The sequence below is a fragment of the Crinia signifera genome, chromosome 1, assembly GCF_055691185.1.
Source record: "Crinia signifera chromosome 1, ASM5569118v1, whole genome shotgun sequence".
Classification (NCBI taxonomy): Eukaryota; Metazoa; Chordata; class Amphibia; order Anura; family Myobatrachidae; genus Crinia; species Crinia signifera.
In genome coordinates this window covers 409,689,364-409,714,022 of record NC_139217.1, presented here as the reverse complement: position 1 = coordinate 409,714,022, position 24,659 = coordinate 409,689,364, and the positions used below count along the sequence as shown (strand labels likewise).

The following is a 24,659-nucleotide window of genomic DNA, read 5'->3' as shown; positions in this document are numbered from 1 at the left end:
TTGAATAAAATTGATGCCCTGATTCCACAATGTGGTGGTTTAGGAGAGTCCGTTCCTATTATGCCCAGATGGAAGCAATGAAGATTGTATATTTACCGCTCCACACGCTGTAAAGTGAATGTCCTGGTGTCCACGTGGTCGGCCCAGATTGGCACAAATAACCGGAATCCACTGGACGAATAAAGGACAGATGGTAAAGTCCTCAGGTACCTGGGTGTTGAGATGTGGGGTGGTGTGGTGAGAAAGCGGTTTCCAAATACCCCAATATGATGGTATCAGCGGATGGTTTTTTCTGGGCTGGTCCGGACAACAATCCCAAATAGTAGTGGTGGAGGAAAGGGCAACAGCACTCCTGACGCGTTTCGCCGCTACAGCAGCTTTATCAAAGGTGTAGTGCTGTTGAGACTTGTCAGGCTATATATACCATATACAATAAGGTCACATGACCCATCAATCAATAACTTTATTAATTGCAATACCTCCTACGTAATCTATATTTTAACATGTGGGTGCGGCATCCACTATGTGGGACGTACCACAAGAAAACTAAGAACACGCTTCCTTGAACATCGGCGCAACATAATAAACCGTATAACAACACATAGTGTATCCCGCCACTTCTTAGAACACCACCAAGGGAATCCTGCGAGCCTCAAAATATGTGGGGCCGAACACATCACGGTCACGTCCAGGGGAGGGGACCGTTTTAGGAGACTCTGCAAACAGGAAGTTTTTTGGATGCATCTGATAGGATCTATACATCCAGATGGTCTTAACGAGATGGTAGAACTCAACCTGGTAATTTAATAACTTTGTTAATAACATCTTCCCAAATACTTACCTGCTTTCCACCTGTTCTGTCACGACCTTTTATTTCTCAGACCTATCTTTGTTTTGAGTTAAAACTCATATAACATTTAATATTACCTCAGATATTATCTATCCACAAACCAAGATTAGACAGGAATTATCCTTCTCCATCTATTCTTACCAAAAAAAAAAAAAAATTCGACCAACTTCCAACATTGGAGGACCTTCTAGGGGACTGATCGATTATTCCCACTCGGGGACCCCCTCAAAATATTCATTGTCTCAAATCATGTATTCTAGTACCTGTATATATGCTACCTAGGAATGCACGTAGTATTACCATCAGAAAACCTTCCCATGGACTAATCAAGTATTCCCATTTTTCTAAAATATGTAGCCTATTATTGATCTATATACCATCTAAGGGTTAACAAACCATTGCAATCATGTATACTATCTGGAGGGGCAACCCTTAAACCAGATTACCCACTTGGGGAATTAAAATGTCAAACTGAGTGCCCGACAGGGTCATTGTGGGAATATGGTCACATTACGATACCTGGAACTAATAGCAGTATCTATTTTAAATAAAAAAAAGGAAATAAAGAAAATAGAGACATTTTTAGTTTTCTCTATTTATTTATTTATTTATTCAGTCATTTGATTTATTTTTCTTTCCATTGGGTACAGTATATCTATTTTTATTTATTATTATTATTTTTTTACTAACTAACTAATCAATTGTTAAATACTATTATTTTGTACTATATTTTTCATTTTTCATTCATTCATTCATCATTTTTTGGATATATATAAAAAATTCTATAGTCTACAGCCTATTTAACCCCATTTATATCAATCTAAGCTATAGATTTATAGAAATATCCACCAACTAGTATATAAAACCAAAATACGTTCCGACTGATGCATTATGGGTATTGTAGTCCTCAAGTATCCTAAGAGAAACACACTCTGACATTGACATTCCTTAGGAATATTTGTATTTTTTATTGATATTGACATTGGTTTAAATACAGGAATTATAAGCTATAAGAATAACAATGTATCAATATAAATTTGTGGAAACGCTATCTTTTTACTTATTTACTTGTAAAGACATACTTAATCGGAAACAATCAGTCATGTGACCGGGTCCAGTCCAATCATAAGGGCTGTAATTACGCCCACGTTATGCAGCACTACTAACGAAAGAAAGGTGCCTCCCCGCAAATCATCAGAAAAGCGGAAGTCACGTGATGCGCGTCTCTGGCCACATGGGAAATGTAGTTTTCAGGTCAAGGACGCGATCATGTGCAGACGCCAGCCAATTAGGATGCAAAACCGGCCACTGAGCCGCGGTCACCAATGATAACTTACTGCTTCTGGTTTTGGATCCCATGGGAAATGTAGTTTTTAGAACATGGACGCGATCATGTGACTATGCCTATGCCAATAGGGAAACAGAACCAGGTCACTAAACTACTACCACCAATGAAAATCGGCTATAGCCAAAAAACCCGGAAGTAAATACACTTCCACTTTTTGAGTCATATTAAATACTTTGATTTATCCTAAGTGTATTTTGATTATTCAAGAATGTCTAGTCAATATGTATGTAACCTCCGGTCTGCCTCCTACCATACCTGATTGTTATATGTTTTTTACTCTATTAATTGGATGATCTAGATTTGATTGATGGGTCATGTGACCTTATTGTATATGGTATATATAGCCTGACAAGTCTCAAAAGCACTACACCTTTGATAAAGCTGCTGTAGCGGCGAAACGCGTCAGCAGTGCTGTTGCCCTTTCCTCCACCACTACTATTTGGGATTGTTGTCCGGACCAGCCCAGAAAAAACCATCCGCTGATACCATCATATTGGGGTATTTGGAAACCGCTTTCTCACCACCCCACCCCACATCTCAACACCCAGGTACCTGAGGACTTTACCATCTGTCCTTTATTCGTCCAGTGGATTCCGGTTATTTGTGCCAATCTGGGCCGACCACGTGGACACCAGGACATTCACTTTACAGCGTGTGGAGCGGTAAATATACAATCTTCATTGCTTCCATCTGGGCATAATAGGAACGGACTCTCCTAAACCACCACATTGTGGAATCAGGGCATCAATTTTATGCAAATTTTATGCTATTGATTTTACTATGTATACATTTGTCTTAATTATTGTTTTTATTTCAGTAAAGTATTTTGTGTAAAGTTCATCCAATTTGTCAATTTTAATTTTGAGCGCTGCTACCATCTTCTTTTTCTTCCTTTTTTGTACACATATACAGGCCTAACTAACCTGTTTTTTGAGCAGCTGCTGAGAAGCCACTCCTACCAAGCGCCCCCCAGATCCCTTCCCCATCACTGGGGCGGGTTCACCCCATTTTTTCGGTTGTGCCACACACAGTTTTGTGAGGGGCTGCCGGTATGAGTTGCTTCTCAAATTTTGATAACCGTATGAATAGGAGGCAGACCTATCTATCCCAATGGGATACGGTTAATACCACCCCTTTGGATAGACCATGTTTAGAACTTAGGGAAAATTTTAATAAATTGGAGGATCTCCTCAAAGCAGAACTAAGGCACTGGCTGGATGGGTCAAACCTCCAGAAATATTTGGACCAAAAAATGGTTCCCAGAGGCCTTAGAATGTCAAAACCCTCAGTATTTCAACACAATGAAATTTTCCAAACCGAGTGGGATGGAATTCTTGATCGCTGCTCGATCTCCCTGATGGAAGTAGTAATACGCTACAGAAAATCTAAAGCAGACGATCTAGTCAGGGAGATCGAACAGCTCAAGAAAACCCTAGAACCCCAAAGTCACCTTAAGGAATTTAAAGAGAGGGACAAAGTCTTATCAGAAAAACTGATCTCTTACGAGGACTCACTCTTAGAGGGCAAATGCAAAAAGTTTAGACGAGATCTAGACGATTACAAAAGTGGCAATATTAGGTCATATAAGAAAACTTTTAATAGAACTAAAACATGGGATCAAAGACACCCTAATAATATAAACTCCCCAAGAATCCCCAATAAAAGCCAATATGAAAAAGTTAGAGACAGACCTGTGTACCATGCCCCATCCCCTTCTAGAAGAGACAGAGAGCGCTACAACAGGGAAGGGCCCCGTTCAACTACCTATCAAAGTAGAAAAAACAGTGATCAACGTGGTGACCAAAGTAGGTACAGAGAACAGAACTTAGGTGCCAGACCCAAAGACAGACCCTCTTCCCTTTCAGAGAGACATCACCCCAACTCCCATCAGGAGGTTTTTTTAGGGAGAGAAACAACACAAATTCAGTCTCAACCACCCCGGGAGGAATGGCAGGGAACTCCAAAAAGACGGCGCCAAAGTTCAGAGGGACCAGAGGGGGCAAGAGACAGAAGACCAAGAAACTAAACCAAATGAAATCTCACATAACCACTAAAAATATTTTTAATTTGTCCGATAGAAAATTAAGTCCAGACGAACTATCACTCCTTAGTCGTGGCTTAAAATTTGCCCCAACATCAACTCCTAACATCTTCGAGCTTTTTGTTGAATTAAATAGATTCATACGGACTCTATGTTGTCAGAGTTTTTTTGCCAAAAATGGCATGAATAAACAAGATAACCCTACTCCATTGATCGAGCTTAATTCTGAAGACTTACCCCTAATAGATATACTAGAAGAACTCCAAAGTGAGAATATTGAGCAAATGGAAACGTATTCCCCAATAAAATTGTTCGATATATCCAGAAAAGACTTCAAATTAAAATCAGAATTCTTCCCTATTAAAGCAAAGGGCCCTAATATAGAAAGTTTCTATAAAACTACATTAGCCGACTTTAAAATCTTGTGCTCAAAAATTAAATCTGCTGCCCTCAAAAAGAAATATAGGTCAAACTTAACCCAGAGAGAAAAGAAAGCTCTTAAAGACCTTGTTGCTGACAATAACATCCTTATAAAAGAGGCCGACAAAGGAGGCGGCCTCGTAATACAAAATAGGGAGGATTATATCACAGAGGCCATGAGACAACTCAATAATCCCCAATTTTACACCAAACTATCTAAAGATCCTACATTGATATTCCAGACAGAATTATTTCATCTTCTAGATCAAGCTGTTACAAACGGGGCCATATCCAAGGAGGAATTCAAATTTCTTTATCCAGAACACCCAGTTATACCTATTTATTATCACCTTCCTAAAATCCACAAATCCCTCACTTCACCCCCTGGTAGACCCATTATTTCGGGTATCAACTCCCTCACTTCTAATTTATCTTTCTTTGTTGATTCTTTTTTACAACCTCGAGTGTCCACTCTCAGGTCACATATTAAAGATACCACCTCCTTTTTGAAACTGGTACAGGATTTTGATTGGAAGGAAACATATCACTTCATGACGCTAGACGTCACAAGCCTATACTCAAACATACCCCATATTTTGGGATGCCAAGTGATAGAAAATAGGCTAAACCAAGATGATGACCTGGGGGTGGACCTCAAGAAGTTTTTGTTAGATTCCATCACGTTCATCCTTCAGCACAACTATTTTCTTTTTCAAAACACTTTCTTCCTACAGGTCATGGGTACCGCCATGGGAACCAGGTTCGCGTCAAGCTATGCCAACCTCTATGTAGGGGAGGTAGAGGAGTACCTCATATGGAGGGGTGACTATGGCGCGAACCTGGTGCTCTATGGGCGGTACATCGATGACCTGTTCATTATTTGGGATGGGGACCCCCTTTTGGCACAAGAATTTGTTACTATCCTCAATCATAACACATACAATTTACATTTTACTCACTGTATTCACCCCACAAGGATTTCCTTCTTGGATGTGGCCCTTGAGATAACCGACAATAAAATTGTCACCAAAAATTTTGTTAAGGAAGTAGGCATGCAGGCATACCTGCATTTCCAAAGTGAACATTATCTAGCCTGGAAAAAAAGCATCCCTAAAGGACAGTTCATCCGTTTACGGAGGAACTGTTCCTCAGAACTGGACTTCAACCAACAAGCTACTTCCATGGCACTCTCATTCAAACAAAGGGGCTATCCTCCACCATTAGTGGACAAAGCCTTCCTTGAAGTTTCCAATATGGATAGGACAGCCATTCTACAAACTAAAAAAACACTAAATAAAAAGAAACCACAGGAAACAATAGGAGCAGCATATATTGCTACCTATTCTAAATTCTGTCCAGAAATTAAAGCAATAATCCAGAAAAACTACAATATTCTGAGGCAAGATCCCTTACTACTAGATAATATTCCAGAAAAACCTAGGTTTATTTTTAAGAAAAACAAGTCCCTGAAAAATCTGCTGGCCCCTAGCCAACTGAAAAAGAAAAAAAGTCTTGAGCCCCTCGCAAACCCCTCCTGGCTCCCTCCCAAACCTAAAGGCTTTTTTAAATGTTGCGGCATGAGATGCATTACTTGCTCCCACATTGAAAAACAAAAAACATCCTCCATTTCAATAGGTGACAAAAACTGGACAATCAATAACTTTATTAATTGCAATACCTCCTACGTAATCTATATTTTAACATGTGGGTGCGGCATCCACTATGTGGGACGTACCACAAGAAAACTAAGAACACGCTTCCTTGAACATCGGTGCAACATAATAAACCGTATAACCACACATAGTGTATCCCGCCACTTCTTAGAACACCACCAAGGGAATCCTGCGAGCCTCAAAATATGTGGGGCCGAACACATCACGGTCACGTCCAGGGGAGGGGACCATTTTAGGAGACTCTGCAAACAGGAAGTTTTTTGGATGCATCTGATAGGATCTATACATCCAGATGGTCTTAACGAGATGGTAGAACTCAACCTGGTAATTTAATAACTTTGTTAATAACATCTTCCCAAATACTTACCTGCTTTCCACCTGTTCTGTCACGACCTTTTATTTCTCAGACCTATCTTTGTTTTGAGTTAAAACTCATATAACATTTAATATTACCTCAGATATTATCTATCCACAAACCAAGATTAGACAGGAATTATCCTTCTCCATCTATTCTTACCAAAAAAAAAAAAAATTCGACCAACTTCCAACATTGGAGGACCTTCTAGGGGACTGATCGATTATTCCCACTCGGGGACCCCCTCAAAATATTCATTGTCTCAAATCATGTATTCTAGTACCTGTATATATGCTACCTAGGAATGCACGTAGTATTACCATCAGAAAACCTTCCCATGGACTAATCAAGTATTCCAATTTTTCTAAAATATGTAGCCTATTATTGATCTATATACCATCTAAGGGTTAACAAACCATTGCAATCATGTATACTATCTGGAGGGGCAACCCTTAAACCAGATAACCCACTTGGGGAATTAAAATGTCAAACTGAGTGCCCGACAGGGTCATTGTGGGAATACGGTCACATTACGATACCTGGAACTAATAGCAGTATCTATTTTAAATTAAAAAAAAGGAAATAAAGAAAATAGAGACATTTTTAGTTTTCTCTATTTATTTATTTATTTATTCAGTCATTTGATTTATTTTTCTTTCCATTGGGTACAGTATATCTATTTTTATTTATTATTATTATTTTTTTACTAACTAACTAATCAATTGTTAAATACTATTATTTTGTACTATATTTTTCATTTTTCATTCATTCATTCATCATTTTTTGGATATATATAAAAAATTCTATAGTCTACAGCCTATTTAACCCCATTTATATCAATCTAAGCTATAGATTTATAGAAATATCCACCAACTAGTATATAAAACCAAAATACGTTCCGACTGATGCATTATGGGTATTGTAGTCCTCAAGTATCCTAAGAGAAACACACTCTGACATTGACATTCCTTAGGAATATTTGTATTTTTTATTGATATTAACATTGGTTTAAATACAGGAATTATAAGCTATAAGAATAACAATGTATCAATATAAATTTGTGGAAACGCTATCTTTTTACTTATTTACTTGTAAAGACATACTTAATCGGAAACAATCAGTCATGTGACCGGGTCCAGTCCAATCATAAGGGCTGTAATTACGCCCACGTTATGCAGCACTACTAACGAAAGAAAGGTGCCTCCCCGCAAATCATCAGAAAAGCGGAAGTCACGTGATGCGCGTCTCTGGCCACATGGGAAATGTAGTTTTCAGGTCAAGGACGCGATCATGTGCAGACGCCAGCCAATTAGGATGCAAAACCGGCCACTGAGCCGCGGTCACCAATGATAACTTACTGCTTCTGGTTTTGGATCCCATGGGAAATGTAGTTTTTAGAACATGGACGCGATCATGTGACTATGCCTATGCCAATAGGGAAACAGAACCAGGTCACTAAACTACTACCACCAATGAAAATCGGCTATAGCCAAAAAACCCGGAAGTAAATACACTTCCACTTTTTGAGTCATATTAAATACTTTGATTTATCCTAAGTGTATTTTGATTATTCAAGAATGTCTAGTCAATATGTATGTAACCTCCGGTCTGCCTCCTACCATACCTGATTGTTATGTGTTTTTTACTCTATTAATTGGATGATCTAGATTTGATTGATGGGTCATGTGACCTTATTGTATATGGTATATATAGCCTGACAAGTCTCAAAAGCACTACACCTTTGATAAAGCTGCTGTAGCGGCGAAACGCGTCAGCAGTGCTGTTGCCCTTTCCTCCACCACTACTATTTGGGATTGTTGTCCGGACCAGCCCAGAAAAAACCATCCGCTGATACCATCATATTGGGGTATTTGGAAACCGCTTTCTCACCACACCACCCCACATCTCAACACCCAGGTACCTGAGGACTTTACCATCTGTCCTTTATTCGTCCAGTGGATTCCGGTTATTTGTGCCAATCTGGGCCGACCACGTGGACACCAGGACATTCACTTTACAGCGTGTGGAGCGGTAAATATACAATCTTCATTGCTTCCATCTGGGCATAATAGGAACGGACTCTCCTAAACCACCACATTGTGGAATCAGGGCATCAATTTTATGCAAATTTTATGCTATTGATTTTACTATGTATACATTTGTCTTAATTATTGTTTTTATTTCAGTAAAGTATTTTGTGTAAAGTTCATCCAATTTGTCAATTTTAATTTTGAGCGCTGCTACCATCTTCTTTTTCTTCCTTTTTTGTACACATATACAGGCCTAACTAACCTGTTTTTTGAGCAGCTGCTGAGAAGCCACTCCTACCAAGCGCCCCCCAGATCCCTTCCCCATCACTGGGGCGGGTTCACCCCATTTTTTCGGTTGTGCCACACACAGTTTTGTGAGGGGCTGCCGGTATGAGTTGCTTCTCAAATTTTGATAACCGTATGAATAGGAGGCAGACCTATCTATCCCAATGGGATACGGTTAATACCACCCCTTTGGATAGACCATGTTTAGAACTTAGGGAAAATTTTAATAAATTGGAGGATCTCCTCAAAGCAGAACTAAGGCACTGGCTGGATGGGTCAAACCTCCAGAAATATTTGGACCAAAAAATGGTTCCCAGAGGCCTTAGAATGTCAAAACCCTCAGTATTTCAACACAATGAAATTTTCCAAACCGAGTGGGATGGAATTCTTGATCGCTGCTCGATCTCCCTGATGGAAGTAGTAATACGCTACAGAAAATCTAAAGCAGACGATCTAGTCAGGGAGATCGAACAGCTCAAGAAAACCCTAGAACCCCAAAGTCACCTTAAGGAATTTAAAGAGAGGGACAAAGTCTTATCAGAAAAACTGATCTCTTACGAGGACTCACTCTTAGAGGGCAAATGCAAAAAGTTTAGACGAGATCTAGACGATTACAAAAGTGGCAATATTAGGTCATATAAGAAAACTTTTAATAGAACTAAAACATGGGATCAAAGACACCCTAATAATATAAACTCCCCAAGAATCCCCAATAAAAGCCAATATGAAAAAGTTAGAGACAGACCTGTGTACCATGCCCCATCCCCTTCTAGAAGAGACAGAGAGCGCTACAACAGGGAAGGGCCCCGTTCAACTACCTATCAAAGTAGAAAAAACAGTGATCAACGTGGTGACCAAAGTAGGTACAGAGAACAGAACTTAGGTGCCAGACCCAAAGACAGACCCTCTTCCCTTTCAGAGAGACATCACCCCAACTCCCATCAGGAGGTTTTTTTAGGGAGAGAAACAACACAAATTCAGTCTCAACCACCCCGGGAGGAATGGCAGGGAACTCCAAAAAGACGGCGCCAAAGTTCAGAGGGACCAGAGGGGGCAAGAGACAGAAGACCAAGAAACTAAACCAAATGAAATCTCACATAACCACTAAAAATATTTTTAATTTGTCCGATAGAAAATTAAGTCCAGACGAACTATCACTCCTTAGTCGTGGCTTAAAATTTGCCCCAACATCAACTCCTAACATCTTCGAGCTTTTTGTTGAATTAAATAGATTCATACGGACTCTATGTTGTCAGAGGTTTTTTGCCAAAAATGGCATGAATAAACAAGATAACCCTACTCCATTGATCGAGCTTAATTCTGAAGACTTACCCCTAATAGATATACTAGAAGAACTCCAAAGTGAGAATATTGAGCAAATGGAAACGTATTCCCCAATAAAATTGTTCGATATATCCAGAAAAGACTTCAAACTAAAATCAGAATTCTTCCCTATTAAAGCAAAGGGCCCTAATATAGAAAGTTTCTATAAAACTACATTAGCCGACTTTAAAATCTTGTGCTCAAAAATTAAATCTGCTGCCCTCAAAAAGAAATATAGGTCAAACTTAACCCAGAGAGAAAAGAAAGCTCTTAAAGACCTTGTTGCTGACAATAACATCCTTATAAAAGAGGCCGACAAAGGAGGCGGCCTCGTAATACAAAATAGGGAGGATTATATCACAGAGGCCATGAGACAACTCAATAATCCCCAATTTTACACCAAACTATCTAAAGATCCTACATTGATATTCCAGACAGAATTATTTCATCTTCTAGATCAAGCTGTTACAAACGGGGCCATATCCAAGGAGGAATTCAAATTTCTTTATCCAGAACACCCAGTTATACCTATTTATTATCACCTTCCTAAAATCCACAAATCCCTCACTTCACCCCCTGGTAGACCCATTATTTCGGGTATCAACTCCCTCACTTCTAATTTATCTTTCTTTGTTGATTCTTTTTTACAACCTCGAGTGTCCACTCTCAGGTCACATATTAAAGATACCACCTCCTTTTTGAAACTTGTACAGGATTTTGATTGGAAGAAAACATATCACTTCATGACGCTAGACGTCACAAGCCTATACTCAAACATACCCCATATTTTGGGATGCCAAGTGATAGAAAATAGGCTAAACCAAGATGATGACCTGGGGGTGGACCTCAAGAAGTTTTTGTTAGATTCCATCACGTTCATCCTTCAGCACAACTATTTTCTTTTTCAAAACACTTTCTTCCTACAGGTCATGGGTACCGCCATGGGAACCAGGTTCGCGCCAAGCTATGCCAACCTCTATGTAGGGGAGGTAGAGGAGTACCTCATATGGAGGGGTGACTATGGCGCGAACCTGGTGCTCTATGGGCGGTACATCGATGACCTGTTCATTATTTGGGATGGGGACCCCCTTTTGGCACAAGAATTTGTTACTATCCTCAATCATAACACATATAATTTACATTTTACTCACTGTATTCACCCCACAAGGATTTCCTTCTTGGATGTGGCCCTTGAGATAACCGACAATAAAATTGTCACCAAAAATTTTGTTAAGGAAGTAGGCATGCAGGCATACCTGCATTTCCAAAGTGAACATTATCTAGCCTGGAAAAAAAGCATCCCTAAAGGACAGTTCATCCGTTTACGGAGGAACTGTTCCTCAGAACTGGACTTCAACCAACAAGCTACTTCCATGGCACTCTCATTCAAACAAAGGGGCTATCCTCCACCATTAGTGGACAAAGCCTTCCTTGAAGTTTCCAATATGGATAGGACAGCCATTCTACAAACTAAAAAAACACCAAATAAAAAGAAACCACAGGAAACAATAGGAGCAGCATATATTGCTACCTATTCTAAATTCTGTCCAGAAATTAAAGCAATAATCCAGAAAAACTACAATATTCTGAGGCAAGATCCCTTACTACTAGATAATATTCCAGAAAAACCTAGGTTTATTTTTAAGAAAAACAAGTCCCTGAAAAATCTGCTGGCCCCTAGCCAACTGAAAAAGAAAAAAAGTCTTGAGCCCCTCGCAAACCCCTCCTGGCTCCCTCCCAAACCTAAAGGCTTTTTTAAATGTTGCGGCACGAGATGCATTACTTGCTCCCACATTGAAAAACAAAAAACATCCTCCATTTCAATAGGTGACAAAAACTGGACAATCAATAACTTTATTAATTGCAATACCTCCTACGTAATCTATATTTTAACATGTGGGTGCGGCATCCACTATGTTGGACGTACCACAAGAAAACTAAGAACACGCTTCCTTGAACATCGGTGCAACATAATAAACCGTATAACCACACATAGTGTATCCCGCCACTTCTTAGAACACCACCAAGGGAATCCTGCGAGCCTCAAAATATGTGGGGCCGAACACATCACGGTCACGTCCAGGGGAGGGGACCATTTTAGGAGACTCTGCAAACAGGAAGTTTTTTGGATGCATCTGATAGGATCTATACATCCAGATGGTCTTAACGAGATGGTAAAACTCAACCTGGTAATTTAATAACTTTGTTAATAACATCTTCCCAAATACTTACCTGCTTTCCACCTGTTCTGTCACGACCTTTTATTTCTCAGACCTATCTTTGTTTTCAGTTAAAACTCATATAACATTTAATATTACCTCAGATATTATCTATCCACAAACCAAGATTAGACAGGAATTATCCTTCTCCATCTATTCTTACCAAAAAAAAATAAAAAAAAAAAAAATTTTTTTTGCCTCGATATGATTCGACCAACTTCCAACATTGGAGGACCTTCTAGGGGACTGATCGATTATTCCCACTCGGGGACCCCCTCAAAATATTAATTGTCTCAAATCATGTATTCTAGTACCTGTATATATGCTACCTAGGAATGCACGTAGTATTACCATCAGAAAACCTTCCCATGGACTAATCAAGTATTCCCATTTTTCTAAAATATGTAGCCTATTATTGATCTATATACCATCTAAGGGTTAACAAACCATTGCAATCATGTATACTATCTGGAGGGGCAACCCTTAAACCAGATAACCCACTTGGGGAATTAAAATGTCAAACTGAGTGCCCGACAGGGTCATTGTGGGAATATGGTCACATTACGATACCTGGAACTAATAGCAGTATCTATTTTAAATAAAAAAAAAAAAAAGGAAATAAAGAAAATAGAGACATTTTTAGTTTTCTCTATTTATTTATTTATTTATTTATTCAGTCATTTGATTTATTTTTCTTTCCATTGGGTATATCTATTTTTATTTATTATTATTAATTTTTTACTAACTAACTAATCAATTGTTAAATACTATTATTTTGTACTATATTTTTCATTTTTCATTCATTCATTCATCATTTTTTGGATATATATAAAAAATTCTATAGAGTCTACAGCCTATTTAACCCCATTTATATCAATCTAAGCTATAGATTTATAGAAATATCCACCAACTAGTATATAAAACCAAAATACGTTCCGACTGAGGCATTATGGGTATTGTAGTCCTCAAGTATCCTAAGAGAAACACACTCTGACATTGACATTCCTTAGGAATATTTGTATTTTTTATTGATATTGACATTGGTTTAAATACAGGAATTATAAGCTATAAGAATAACAATGTATCAATATAAATTTGTGGAAACGCTATCTTTTTACTTATTTACTTACTTAATCGGAAACAATCAGTCATGTGACCGGGTCCAGTCCAATCATAAGGGCTGTAATTACGCCCACGCTATGCAGCACTACTAACGAAAGAAAGGTGCCTCCCCGCAAATCATCAGAAAAGCGGAAGTCACGTGATGCGCGTCTCTGGCCACATGGGAAATGTAGTTTTCCGGTCAAGGACGCGATCATGTGCAGACGCCAGCCAATTAGGATGCAAAACCGGCCACTGAGCCGCGGTCACCAATGATAACTTACTGCTTCTGGTTTTGGATCCCATGGGAAATGTAGTTTTTAGAACATGGACGCGATCATGTGACTATGCCTATGCCAATAGGGAAACAGAACCAGGTCACTAAACTACTACCACCAATGAAAATCGGCTATAGCCAAAAAACCCGGAAGTAAAAACACTTCCACTTTTTGAGTCATATTAAATACTTTGATTTATCCTAAGTGTATTTTGATTATTCAAGAATGTCTAGTCAATATGTATGTAACCTCCGGTCTGCCTCCTACCATACCTGATTGTTATGTGTTTTTTACTCTATTAATTGGATGATCTAGATTTGATTGATGGGTCATGTGACCTTATTGTATATGGTATATATAGCCTGACAAGTCTCAACAGCACTACACCTTTGATAAAGCTGCTGTAGCGGCGAAACGCGTCAGAAGTGCTGTTGCCCTTTCCTCCACCACTACTATTTGGGATTGTTGTCCGGACCAGCCCAGAAAAAACCATCCGCTGATACCATCATATTGGGGTATTTGGAAACCGCTTTCTCACCACACCACCCCACATCTCAACACCCAGGTACCTGAGGACTTTACCATCTGTCCTTTATTCGTCCAGTGGATTCCGGTTATTTGTGCCAATCTGGGCCGACCACGTGGACACCAGGACATTCACTTTACAGCGTGTGGAGCGGTAAATATACAATCTTCATTGCTTCCATCTGGGCATAATAGGAACGGACTCTCCTAAACCACCACATTGTGGAATCAGGGCATCAATTTTATGCAAATTTTATGCTATTGATTTTACTATGTATACATTTGTCTTTATTATTGTTTTTATTTCAGTAAAGTATTTTGTGTAAAGATCATCCAATTTGTCAATTTTAATTTTGAGCGCTGCTACCATCTTCTTTTTCTTCCTTTTTTGTACACATATACAGGCCTAACTAACCTGTTTTTTGAGCAGCTGCTGAGAAGCCACTCCTACCAAGCGCCCCCCAGATCCCTTCCCCATCACTGGGGCGGGTTCACCCCATTTTTTCAGTGGAGAACAAGGTTTACATAAATTAATTTACCAAAAAAAGAATTCTTAGCAACAACCTGTTTAAAAACTATATAGGTCTGTATATTTAATTATATTATTTACCCAGCTGCTGAGATTTGAGCTTGGGTTTACTATTCTTAACACCCTTACTCATATAATACACTGGAAATCCCACTTACTAGGACATTATGGTTAATCTAATTCTACATGGAATGATAGGACCCTATGATTATGTTGTCTTGAATAATAATATAATTGTCCCGATATGCAGTGTTATATTATCTACCACTTTTAGTCATTTCCCTATATTAGCATTCACTATAGGGTTTGAACACTTTGCTTTTTGTCACTGAATATGTTTTATGACACTTAATAGTTTATTTACTTATGCACTGTTTTTCATACAACAGCACGATTTATGATACACAGTGACGGAGGATAAGGTAACACCCACAGGGCGGATCAGAAGGCCCATCCTCACGGAAGTCCTGTGAGTATGGTATCGGCGCTGCACGCTATACATATACTGCTATATATTGTCTCAGAGAGAGGTAAGAAACTGCACTGATGTCACTTTAACTTTGACCTGATTAAAAGACCCCACTGGTCTTGAAACGTCGTCACAAGGAAGTTAACCATGCTGTAAAGATTTATATCATCATATGAATTCATCTTTAAAAAATCTGATGGAGTGCCGTCCATCAATCTCATACCCAGCCAGTTGGTGAGTGTGTGGGAGTCTGAATATATATATATATATACTATTATTATTATATGTTTACATATGGTGGTGTGTGTGTGTTGGGGGGGGCGCTGGGTGCACCAATATTTATCTGGCCTCCAGGCAACTGGAACAAACTTACGCCACTGCATGTGCACAGTGTCAGAGTGTACTCATCGACACTGCCCGAGAGAGAAGACAAGGCCCTCAAGGATATTGCACACAGGTCCCCTCCTCTCTTAAGCCACCCCTGTATTTGTTCACAGTAATGCTGCCAGTCACTATGTTGGGACGACAATGCCTTCTCAGTTGAAATGTGATTGAAAGCATTTTTAATTATGTTTGCATTGTAACTTTTAACTTATGAATCTGAAAAACACAATGGTTTACGTTCAACTTTGATGCATCCCATTTAGTGCACAGCGCAGTGGCGTAACAATGGCACCGGAGACCAGGGCCGGTGCAATGGTTCTTGGCACCCTAGGCAAAACTTCTTAGGGTGGGGGGGGGGGATGTATAGTTAGAGTTAGGATGTGGGGGATGTATAGTTAGAGTTAGGATGGGGGGAATGTATAGGAGTTAGGATGGTGGGTGTATAGTTAAGAGTTAGGCTGGGGGGTGGATAATGTCAGGCTTCAGGGGGTTTGTAGTAGCTAATAACCAGGCCTCCTGTGCTTTCAAGGTGTCTGCTTTTCAGGGACGTGCGGTGAGGTTTGTGGTTGGTGAGGCACTGACTTGGCGGAGCCAGCACCGACAAGCTCTGTGGGGAGCGTTGGGACCAGGTTGGTTCTGCGCTGACAGGCAGGTGCGGTAGCTGCCCCCTGCATAAGCAGCAGTGACCAGAAAGAACAGCTCCTGCCTGTCAGCGCTGAAAGAAGCAACCTGGACCCAGCGTTCGCCATTGCTGGCTCCGCCAAGCCGCCATGGCGTCTGCCTACATACATTTTTCAATAAAAAAAAAAATGCAGCCAAATGTAATAGCCTCTTAAGACTTGTTTGTGTATGTGTTGTGTATCTGTGTATTTGTGTAAAGTGACAGAGGTGTGTGCTGTTTCTGTGTGATTGTGTAAAATAAGTGTGATTTTAAATGAAGTATATTGGCCCAAAACTGTTTAAAATAACCTCTGAGGCTAGTACATTAGGCAAATATACTTATTTTACACAAACACACAGAAATAGTACACACCTCCACCTCTATCACTTTACACAAACACACAACTCTGTCACTTTACACAAATACACAGATACACACCTCTGTCACAACACAAGCACACAGATACACACCTCTGTCACTTTACACAAATACACAGATACACACAAACAATTCTGTCCCATAACACAAACACCTGTGCCATATAAAAAAAAAACAGCCCCCAGACACACATTACCGTTGGTCCAGCCACTGCTTGCAAGCAGCCCAGACAGACCTCCAGCAGAGATCCAGAGCGTCCTGGGACAGGCACCTGGACACAAAACGAGAGCGCCGGCGGGAGGCAGAAGAGTGACACCAGACAGGAAAGGGAGCGCAGATAACAGATAACAGCAGAAGCTGGGAGCTCAGCCCAGATCCGCCCGCTCCCTCCGGCAATACAGGTCAGCGTCCCCCGGCAATAGATGTCCCACTCCCCCCCGCAATAGAAGTCCTGCTCCCCCCCCGGCAATGGAAGCCCAGCTCCCCCCCGCAATGGAAGTCCTGCTCCCCCCCGCAATAGAAGTCCAGCTCCCCCCCGCAATGGAAGTCCTGCTCCCCCCGGCAATAGAAGTCCCGCTCCCCCCCCCCCCCGCGCAATAGAAGACTTATAAAAATGGCTATAAATAGCGGGCACCTCACCTATAGAAGAGGTACGGTGACGGTCAGAGACGTGCTTTCTGCCTGGATAAATGCACGCCCCTGTCACTGAGACAGCACCACTGTGCCCAATCACATCTGTCTCAGTGACAGTGGCATGCTTTCATGTAGGCAGAAAGCACGTCCCTGTCACCGAGGCACCGCTATAGGTGCCGCCTTTATGTCCTTTCTAAATGAGCTTTTACAGCCCCGGAGCTCAGCCCTGCCCACTGCCCGCCCCTGTGTCTGCTGCTGTAATACAGACAGCAAGAGGCATCGCTCTTGATGCCGCATAAACTAATAAAAAAAAAAAAAGGTAAAAATGATTATAATAATACAAAGCATATACTTATGACACATAATATGTGTCATAAGTATTTTCTTTTAATTGTATTATTATATTAATCATTAATGACAGGGGAGGCTCTGCCTCCCCTGCCTCCCCTGACTGCACGTCCCTGCTGCTTTTGGTGGACACTCCGGATGGATTCACCTCACTGCAGCTCTACCTGTGTGGACCTCTGGTTCAAGGTTCCCGGCAGCCTTCTTCCAAGTCATCTGCCCCGCTCTGCATCGCACCATCTTGATCTTCCTAACCTTCTTCTGCTGGGACCTGCTCTTCTTCCAGTGCATTGGCTGGCACTGCTCTGCACACCTCTTCTGCTCCCCTCCAGCAGCCCTGGGCAGAAGACACAGGGGAGGAGCACAGACTCAGAGCAGTAGACATGTGCGCTGTGGGAGGCAAATCCTGGCGATCCCGCAGCCTGTCTGCAGTGTCGGGGCCTGACACCTGTCAGTTCCGCATACCTCTGGCCGCACACCCACACTACCGTTGTGCCCCGGCCTTAATGATTTAACAAAAACCACAGAAACGGCGGCACCGACATTCAGTGCAGACGGCAGTGAATGATCCCATGATGAGCCACTGATAGTTCCGCCACTGTCACTTGCAGGGAGGTGCTGACTCTACTGAGGGGCGGGCGGTCGGTGTGCACTGGTGAGGGAAGGCTAGCCGGGCGGACGGCTGCTGTCTGATTGACGCGCCAGCTCGCCTTTGTCTCAGTTATGGTGTGTACACACGGGCAGATGTGCCTTAAGATACTATCCACGATCCGATCAGATTGGATCGTGGATAGTATCTTAAGGCACATCCGATTTGCATACGTCTGACTATATAATGCAGACCTGCACTATATAGTCAAGGCAGACAAGACTTTCTGCCTTGCGATACGTGAACGCGCATCGGGATCGCAAGGGTCAAAACCCTTGCGAACTGCATCCGATTCCAATCCGATGTTGACCATATCGTCAACATCGGAAGGCAAAAAGTACCGTGTGTACACACTATTACTCACCGCCGGGTCCCCAGCAACCGCAGATTTTAGAAAAAAAGGTGCCGGAAGAAAACTGACGGCTGCTCGTGAGACCTGCGGCACTGCTTCATTTAAATGATAAATAAGGGGCGCCCTCCAGCGGCCAGCACTCTAGGCAGCTGCCTAAAGCTGCCTAGTTATAGCACCAGCCCTGCCAGAGACACCACAGTGGCGTGGAGGCGCTAGGTAAGTTTGGGCACCGCTGGGTCTGTGGAAGCTATTGCTGCTACGTTAACAGGGCCGCTGCCAACGAATCTGTTGCTGCCGGGACCAGTAGAGCTTCCCTCCTGCAGTCCTGGTGCTCCTTCTTTTAGAATATCACTAACAAGGAGGTGCACAAATTGTAGTCACGCCATTGACACAGCGCATGTACTGATCTTGTACTGCGAGATTACTTGCAGTACAAGTTCGGCGACGGCGTTTCAGCTGTCACGTTAAATTAAATTTGCCCACAGTTTTGAACATTGTTGCTGATTGTTAGGGTGCTCCAATGCTGCATCTACAGATGCAGCACCATGGTCAGTGATGCCGACAGGAGAGATCTTTTCCATCCGATGCTTCCTGTAGCATTAGTATATTCTCTCACCACGGCTGTGTCCAAAGATACAGCAGCAAATCAAACAAAGCCGGCCTCTTACAGTCCTTCTAAGTCTCAGCCTTGAGGCAGAAAAGGAATGTAAGAAAAATATCAGTGCACTTATTGATCTGTGTTTCTTCTACTATTACATCTGAAATCCCATACATGGGATGGGATTCCTAAATAATATATAATTGGTCTCCAACAAAGTAAATTGAATCTGTATAGCAAGCCAAGTCCCATTTACTCCTTTGATCACTTACTGTTATATGGAATCTGATGTTATTACTGCACTTATCAGTCTAATAATAAACATGCTGTAGTACTCAGTATATTCCATTTTCATGCTGCACATGACTAATAATACAGTAGTATGTAGGTTTCAGTGTATTGTTAAGAATATAGAGAAAACAAAGTAATATACAATAATGATATCATCATACACTAGATTGCTTAAAATACATCAGAAACGTTTTGGCGCAGAATCACTCAAATTATATATATATATATATATATATATATATATATATACCATAGGAAGAAGGCGGCACTCTCACAGGCTTGATTCAAATTTTAAAAGTCCTTTATTGCAGCGGTCCTACGCCGTTACGGAGTTACCTCCGTCATCAGGGACACAATAGCATGCACAAAATACCAACATTAAATACAAGAGAGCAAACATTTAACACACCCCCCATGTCACTCCCGATTGGCCACACACTCACCCTCCCCCGTCAGCATCCCGCCGCACACCTGTCAGCCCATAACACGATCAGCCTGCAGTAACACACCGGGCGGGGAGCACGTCACTCTCACTGACCTGCTCTTCCGCACCACGTGACCGGACAGGCCGCATCGCGCCATTGGACGATCCACATGCGCGTCATCAATGCTAGACGGAGAATGGACGGGCGCAGAGTATGACCTAATCGGTATCTATGGAAACAACAAACAAACATAAGTAAACTGAATAAAATAACGATCGGCAACGATCTATAGTATAAAAAACATAAAATATAGCATTAACGTTTGCACAGCAATCCATTCAATCTGAAAATATCCCTACACAGGTAGGATAAAGCATGTTATGCAGGCATTTACGTATAATATATAACATGTGACGCAAGACAGCATAATAGAAGGGCATACATTGGACAACATGATTACATTCTTTCTATATATTCCTGAAATGTTACAAAAGCAGGCCTACAGTATAGCAAGGTGGAACTAAATGAAACACTGGAGCCCCAGCGTCTCATTCAGACCACCAGGAGACATAGTCCCCAAGGAGAAAATCCAACGGCTCTCTCTCTGGAGAAGAACTTTATTCCTATTCCCCCCTCTAATGGACAAAGGCACGTGATCAATGATCATAGTACGTATAGAGGCCACACTGTGTTTGAATAGTAAACAGTGGCGAGCCACTGGTTGGTCACTGTGTCCACTGGATTGGGCTTGGTGGATAGAAGACCTATGTAGGGCCATGCGCTCCTTGAATGTGCGCTGGGTTTTCCCCACATAGGTCAAACCGCACGGGCAGGTCAAGGTGTAAATAATGTAAGATGAAGAACAAGTTAGGGGAAACTTAATGTAGATTTTATAACCTTTATGAGGGTGTGTAAAAAAGTTCCCCACTGCCATTGACCTACACGTGGTGCACCCAAGGCACCGAAAGCATCCATTTTTTCTGGACAAGAAGTGCTGACCTGGATTTTTCTTATCCCAACCAGTGATGTCATATTTGACAATTCTATCCTTGATGCTACTCCCCCTGGTGTAACTGGGGAGCACCCTGGAATTGTGTAAAAGCGGCAAATCTTTATCAGTGGAGAGCATAGGCCATAGCTGCTTAACCTTTTTGGTTTTGTGCTCAGACCCAACTGAATATCGATTGACCCAGGGAACACGTTTGGTCATGTTATCTGCGGGCGGACTTGATTTGGATTGCAAAAGTTGTTCACGGGGCATGGCAAGTACTTTTTCTTTCAAAATATTCAATTCACATCTAGAATACCCCCTTGATATAAATTTTTCCACCATGGCTTGTAATGCGGTGGGGACCTCTTCAGGGTTCGATGTTATCCTTTTAACACGTAATAACTGTGAATAAGGGAGCCCTTTACGGAGGGGGGTAGGATGGAAACTTTCATTTCTCAATAATGTATTTCTATCAGTCGGGAGTGACATGGGGGGTGTGTTAAATGTTTGCTCTCTTGTATTTAATGTTGGTATTTTGTGCATGCTATTGTGTCCCTGATGACGGAGGTAACTCCGTAACGGCGTAGGACCGCTGCAATAAAGGACTTTTAAAATTTGAATCAAGCCTGTGAGAGTGCCGCCTTCTTCCTATGGTATATTGGATCTCCTATGCTCCTTGGATGGCACCGCAGCAAGTTACCTGATTACACAAGCCGAGTGCCGGGTAGATATGTTCCTGTATGACTACTGTGGCTCCTTTATGCTGGATTAGTCTTTCCATGGCACCTATATCCAAAGACTTGTGCTGATAAAATTTCCCCTTGTATGTCCGGGACTGTTTTTATGGAAGCTGGAAGTGAGTGTTTCTCCATATAGAACACCTTCTTGTTTCTTATTGTAATAACGTTTGCACGCAACAATGGCTGCAAGCCAGCTTCTGGATGAGGCTTTGGACTTTATGAGATTAGACCTGAGTGAAGCGGTGAGTTTAAGTGATGCTGACGCTGAAGCTATATTATCAAAGCAGCAGTTTGAGGATGTCTCCTTACCTTTAACCCCTGATGTTCTGTACAATCAGTTACTGCGGTTGAAACAAAGGGAATGTGACTTTATGTGCCACAGTGTCAGTTTATCTGACTATTATCGCAGAAAACAGATTCCCAGGGGATTTAGAGTTAAAAACACACCAACGATTGGCAGGTATAACATCGCCTTCTGCCGACGTTGGATTGGTGTCTTGAATAAATGCTCCCAAGATTTGCTCCTGCTGGTTATCGAAGAAGCCACTAGGGAGCAAAAAGACCTGCAGCAACAAATCACTACTTTTGAGACAGCTCACTCCATTACGTTCACTCAGGACAGCCATAATAACTGGCTTGATAAACTTCAAACCCAGATGGACAAATACAGGCATGACCTTATAGCCTTTAAAAAAGAAAAGGTAAAAAAAGTTCAGCTTGACTATGATCAACGGAGGGTGGCCGACGAATTATGGCCGACGCAAGCCACAGAGATTCCAGCACTCTAATCAAGGATCGAGTACCTCCCAGAGTGAAAGTGAGTCCTCTTGTTCCATCTCCAATACTGCAGGTGTCCCTTTAGGGGTGCCAACTGGGACTGCAGCAACTGGTCACAAAGGAAGAGGACGAGGAGGGCAGGGCAAAACCGCCGTCAGAGTAAGCACTCGTCCACCGAGGAAAGTAAGAATTTAGTTTTTTTTTTTATATATTCTTTATTTATGGTTTTCAGGTATAGGGAAACAACAATACAGTATTTGAAACATTTGTCTTAAACAGTTGCTACAATCCAGTACAGTGAACAAAGTCAATCTATTCAAAACTTTTTCTTCTGATATCGTCTTTACATGTTCAATGAAAAAGAGTCCATTGCAACTTAACCTTCTAATCAATCAATTTACCTATTGTAACTCTGTGCATTGCTAAGCGCAATGCACTTTTAGGAAGTGAAGGTTTGGGATTGACGGGAAGGGGGATGAGGTCGCGGTGAAGGATGGGGAGAGGGGGGGGGGTACTTGCCTTATGGAGGAGGTGGTTTTAGAACACAATAAACACTTTATTTAAATTGACGGGATCCATTGGTCTAAGATTTTTATTTTTATTTTTTTTCCTTTTTATCCCATTAAGTCAGGCGTTTCCAAACTAGGTTACTAGGGAGCATTAGGCATGTGACTTTTATATGAGGTCGAGGCCTTGTACTCCAACCATGGCAGCCATGTGGCCACGTACTCTGATTGTTTATCTGTTGTAGAGTAGTAAACATCTTCCATGGTTCTATAAAATTCTACTCTCTGAAACCACTCCCATATAGTCGGGGGTGATGTTGATCTCCAATGCACTGGCACTATCGCTCTTGCTGCATTGTTAAGATGCTTCAGAAGTGAGCATCTGTATTTCACGAAGGGTATGGTGGAATGGGACAGCAGCCAGAAGTCGGGCCTCTCCGGTGCCCGGAATCCCAGGATCTCCGATGAGATCCGTATTACATCCTCCCAGAATTTTACTATCTTCGGGCAATCCCACCATATGTGGATCAGGGTCCCTTTCTGCAAGTTACATCGCCAACACATAGGGGAAACTGAGGGGAAGAATCTGTGTATCTGTGGAGGGCACCTATACCATCTGGTCAATAGTTTATATTGCGTCTCCACGACCTCCGGGCTTGTAGAGCAGCGGGACATGTTTTCACAGTGTTTTTCCCATTTTATGTGTATGCCCCTAGGGGAAAGGTCAGCGTCCCAGGCCGAGCAGAATGTAGGGGTGTCAGCGGAGTGTGCTTGTAGTATAAGCTTATAGATGGCCGATACTATATGGGCTGGTTCTGAGGTCTGTGTGCACAGTAATTCAAATGTTGTGGGGCTCTTTGCTAGTGCGACGGAAGATCTTTGTGACTGGGTGAAATGTCTTACTTGGAAGTAAAACCATATATCTGACTGTTGTAATGCGTTGGCTTCTTTTAAGTCGTTAAAGGAATTAATGTTTCCTCCTGTCACCAAGTCTAGTATTCTAAACAGACCCCCCCTGTGCCATCTGCGTGCTACAGTTCCTGATGTGCCCGGGCCAAAGTCTGAGTTGTTAATTATCGGGAGGAGAAGAGTGTCCGGGGATGTGAGCCCCAGTTTGTAACGCACAGACTTCCATATTGTCAGAGTTGGGTCAACCGTCGGGTGTGTTGTGCGAGTTATTTTGGGGAGCCAGGGAGTCGCCTGCAAGTCTAATCCTGAGGCATGTTTTTCAACTGCCACCCACTGTTTCGCGTTAGTGCCGGGTCTCGACCAGTCTAGAATTCTGTGTATTACCGTTGCCTGGTGATACGCTTGCAACCAGGGCAGCTGTTGGCCTCCTTGGGCTTTCCTGCGAAATAGGTATTTGTGCTTGAATCTGGGCTTTTTCCCTCCCCAGACAAATCTGCTGATCACCCTTTGTATCTCTATTATATATTTTAATGGTAGTTTTAGTGGAATAGTCTGGAAAAGGTAGAGGAATCTA

General features: G+C 41.7%; 1 protein-coding gene across 1 annotated transcript in view; it reads left to right on the top strand.

Annotated features, from left to right (window-relative positions):
* Positions 1-24,659, top strand: part of RFESD (Rieske Fe-S domain containing) — a 53,085-nt gene that overhangs the window by 8,211 nt on the left and 20,215 nt on the right. Inside the window, exon 3 of the mRNA XM_083151760.1 lies at positions 15,367-15,446. The gene's annotated coding sequence lies outside the window, so the exon portion shown is untranslated. The remainder of the gene's footprint in view (positions 1-15,366; positions 15,447-24,659) is intronic.